The sequence below is a fragment of the Poecilia reticulata genome, linkage group LG2 (genome assembly GCF_000633615.1).
Source record: "Poecilia reticulata strain Guanapo linkage group LG2, Guppy_female_1.0+MT, whole genome shotgun sequence".
Lineage (NCBI taxonomy): Eukaryota > Metazoa > Chordata > Actinopteri > Cyprinodontiformes > Poeciliidae > Poecilia > Poecilia reticulata.
Genome location: NC_024332.1, coordinates 25,520,550 through 25,524,925, shown reverse-complemented (window position 1 = coordinate 25,524,925; position 4,376 = coordinate 25,520,550). Strand labels below are relative to the sequence as shown.

General features: G+C 36.7%; 1 protein-coding gene across 3 annotated transcripts in view; it reads left to right on the top strand.

Moving 5' to 3' along the window:
• The first annotated feature begins 1,100 nt into the window (after positions 1-1,100).
• LOC108167039 (uncharacterized) overlaps positions 1,101-4,376 on the top strand; it is an 84,076-nt gene continuing 80,800 nt past the window's right edge. For 2 of the 3 annotated variants that reach the window (XR_001777450.1, XR_001777451.1), the window contains exons 1-2: positions 1,101-1,489; positions 1,561-1,680. The gene's annotated coding sequence lies outside the window, so the exon portion shown is untranslated. The remainder of the gene's footprint in view (positions 1,490-1,560; positions 1,681-4,376) is intronic. The other variant, XR_001777452.1, reaches the window with a different exon arrangement.

Below are 4,376 nucleotides of genomic sequence, written 5' to 3'. Positions count from 1 at the left end.
TCCTCTGATTGGCTGAAAATCAATCCAAACAGGAAGTTAACGCTGAAACCCTACTGCAGAAACAGAAGAATATAGAAACGTTGCAGGGTTGGTTAGTAACTAGTTAAAATTACTTTGGTAACTTTAAAAAAAAAAATACTTTTAGGAATATTTTTACCACACTGTACTTTTTACTTTTAGTTTAATTTTAATTTTAAGTATCTTTACTCTTACGTTAGTAAAATTTCTAGATTTTCTACCCACTGAATGAAAGACAAACATGTTTTAACCAAAGATTCACCAGACACAGACCTGCAGTTTAATACGTTTTAATTTGAAAGAAACTGATTTGGACATTTTTATTTTGCCTGATTTTTTTTTTTGTTTGTTTATTTTTGTCATTTTAGTCCTTAGAAAAACTAAATTTCCACTTATCTTTATATCTTGGTCCATCCGTTTATGTACTATTTAAATATTAAGCGATTCATAATTTCATTAGTTTCTCAGTATTTCAGTAGACTTTTTACTAAATACTTTTTTACTCTTGTTTGAATAATTACTTGATTTTTCGTTTTCTTGAGTTGGAATACGTTGAAGTAGTTCTAAACTCACTTGAGTAAATTTTCGAGTACTTTACCCACTTCTTCTTTTATCATCATTACATTAATACTGTTAGATATTCTGCATCTGAAACAGTTTCCAGTTGCTTTTATGTGTATTTTTATGACATTATATTTAGCTATGAATGGAGCAGCATTGTGTATGAAATGTAAATTATTATAAAAAGTAACTTTGTGTTTGGTCGTTTAGGTTGATTTCTGAGTTGTAAGGGTTAATTTAACAGAATGTTGTAAATAAACAGAAGTGAATAGGTTGTAAATCTGCTCCATAGAAATATGTTGAAGTCGTGCTGCTCTGCTTATTTGTGACGCCATCGAATAACGATGTCACTGTCCGTAGATGAACGTGTGAATCGGTTCTCTTCGTCGTGTAGATAAAAACAATCTTTGTCTAATATTTTTCCAGCTAATGTAAATTACGACTGGGTGTTGGTATGTAGTCTGTAATTACACGTCTCTTCCTCCTCCTCCTCCTCTTCGTCGTTTGGGTTCGTGGCGCCGGGCCTCCTCTGCCGTCCTGTTTGAAAGACGACTGCTGCTCCCTACAGTTTGAAAGCCGCCTCTCGCTGCGGCTCATCCTCACGCTGACTGCTGTCTGCTGTCTGCGGAGAAAACCGAGCTGCAAAGCTGCAGCTGTGGCTTTATGGAGGGAAAATATTTGAAGCAGAGGAGAATGAATCGTCTTTCAACTGCTTCCAGGTCTTAAATAATTTCTGGTTTTGGTGGAGGGTTTGGTGTCCGACGATGGGCTGAATTAAAAATCAAATGCTTCTCTTGCTTAACGAGGGGCTGATCTGTGAATACTCTGAATATTTGGCTCAAACGTCGCCTCAGAAAGCTCATTTTGGGCTAAAGTGGAAATAGATGTGGTGCTTCTTCCAGCGTTTAAGGTAATTATCATCTTCTCTCAGGTCAACACAGCGGAAAATATTATTTTACTCTAAGATTTGTGAGTTTTAAGGTGTGATCCGGTGCGCAGCAGCATATTGGCTCCTGATGTTTCGGAGGTGTGATGGAGTCTGGATCTTCTCCCGGCGGAGGCAGCACCAACACGGGGCTTTGGCCCGGAATCCCACAAGAGGTAGAGGAACCGCTCACTTTTATCTGAACTGTTACAGCAACAAAATGTAAACCAAAGAGCCTTAATTAGCTAAAAATCCTCCTCAGGGAGCACAGAGCGAACTTTGACCTCAACGACAAATATCTCCTCAGAAAACCTTTAAACTTAGTTTAATGTCAGAAATTCAAAAGAAATGAGCCTGAATGTCACACGTATCACAAAATAAATAAAAACATTAAAGCAAAACTAGATGGATCAGTAAATAATTAGGTAAATTCACCCATAATATAAACTGAAAATCAATTCAGTCAATAAATGCTGCATAAATAAACACAATCAGACAAACATATGAATATTAAATAATAAATTCATCAATAATAAATGGATTCATTCAAAACTAATAGAATTGCTGAGTAAATAAACGTAATTATTATTCAAATAAAATAAAATATGCATTAAATAAATAAAAAATTTTAATAACTCAACTCAGTTCAATAAAAACTTCCAGATAGAATAATAAAAAAGAATCAGCTAATTAAAAATGAATTATGCTAAACCAACAGAAAGTAAATATGTCAGAATAAATTATAATCAATAAGTTAACAGGTTAATAAATTATTAAAATAGTTTAATTAAATAATAAATAAAAAATGTGTGCATAAATATATAATAATTAAATATAAAAATCAATATTGGGATCCCAACAGATCAATAAATAATGAATATTTGAGTATTTCTAGTCTTAATGACTAATAATATATTATTGTATTATTTTAATTACAGTAAATTAATGACTGATTGAAATTAAATAATTTTTTTTATGTGTTGTGAATTAATTTTGAAATCACTGCTTTTACTCCCAAATAGGGTAAAAAATGACTCGTTTTTTCTCAGAGCGTTTATCTTAAGTTTACCTGTCACCGCTCGAGGGTTCGGATTAAAGCAAAACAGAACATCTGATTGTGCACAAGTTTGAGTTTAATCCAGCACAGAAATGACAAAAGAAGAAGAACAAGCAGAAAGAGCAGAAGAAGAAGAGGGGGAGGTGAAAGTTGAAGCTCCAAATGGAGATGCTCTGACTTATCTGCAGCCGCCTTAAGTGAAGCCGCTCGGAGATAGACGGAGTGAAAAGAAACCAGCGATTGTCTTCTCGCTCTGCCTCCCTCGCCGTAATCTGATTGGGCACGTTCTCTCGAATCGAGGGCAACGCCAAAACAAAAGATCACCAATCAGATAGACGGGGCTCCCACTGAAGTTCCTGGCATGGCATGAATGCTTTGCCCCTCTCATGTGCGCTCGTATCTAGCGGTGAGATTCCCCGTGTCGCTTTTATGTGTTAATCGTCACCGCTCAGTGAGACTATTGTGCTATCTGCATCGCCGGGGGGAGGAAACCGCAGAAAAGGAGAGGAGTTTATATCAGGAATGAATGCGAGGCGGCGCAGACTGCCAGGACTGTTTCACACGAGCTGAGAATCACCTCATCCCCCCCGTTGACGAAGGTCCAAGAGAGCAATGAGCTGCTCTGCCACCTCCAGCTGATGGGAACCGGAGCATCGAGTACAGGAACGGTTGTCACCTGAAGTATTCCTCGATTTAGAGCCGCGACATCGACAAGTTTGAAACTACGTAGAGAGGAATGTTTCTACGAGACCAGAAATCTGTGATTTAACGCATTACACTGCAAAAACATGAAACATTACCAAGTATTCCTCTCTAGTTCATCATACAAATATCTTAGTTCATTTAAATGATGACAAAACTTAATGACTTGTATTTATTTAGTCAAGTCCAGTCTTGGTCTCTCGGTCTTGGACCGTCTGGTCTTATAAGATCCAGTCCTGAAAGGTCAGGTCTTGGCCTTCGATGGTCTGAAGTTGGTCTTTGTTTCACTTCCTGCCTGGTGAAGATGATGACGACTTGCATGAAGCAGGTTGATAACATAGTTTACAAAGTACTAAATAGTTCTTGTCGTCACTTTGACCCAGAGTTGATTAGTAACTAGTTACATTTACTCAGTTACATCTAGTTGGGTAACTTTGCTGGGTAACTTGGCCGCTGCTGCTGAGAGCGGCGCCTCAGGGACCCGTCATCTTTGTCTGGGCTTGACTGAAGCGACATTTTGTTGTGCTTCTGTATAATAACAATAAAATCACTCTGATTCTTATTTTAGGAATATTTTTACTACATTGTACTTTTTGCTTTTACTTCACTAATTTTACTATGAACTATTTCTACTCTTACTTGAGTAAAAGATGTGGATTTTCTACCCACTAAATGAAAAACAAAAATGTTTTAACCAAAAATTCGCCAGACACATAAACGCACCTGCAGCTTTTGTTGAAGTTTAATATGGAAAAAAAATTTTTTTTTGTCATTTTGGTCCTTAAAAACCAAAATTTCCACTTAAGTTTACATTCTGGACCATCTGATGATGTATTTTTAAATACTAAATGATTGATAATTTGATCAGTTAGTAGTTGATTAGACTTTTTACCAAATGCTTTCTTGAATAATTTCTTTTACATCCACTTTTCACAGTTATGAAGGTTGATGTGGATTTATTGGAATGGTGGAAATTTACAGTGTGAAGTGAAAAGATTGTAAATCTGCTCCGTCACAGCTCAGCTCTGACTGCTGTGTGTGTGTGTGGGCGAGAGAGAGAGAGCGTGTGTGTGTGTGTGTGTGTGTGTGTGTGTGTGCGTGTGTGTGTGTGTG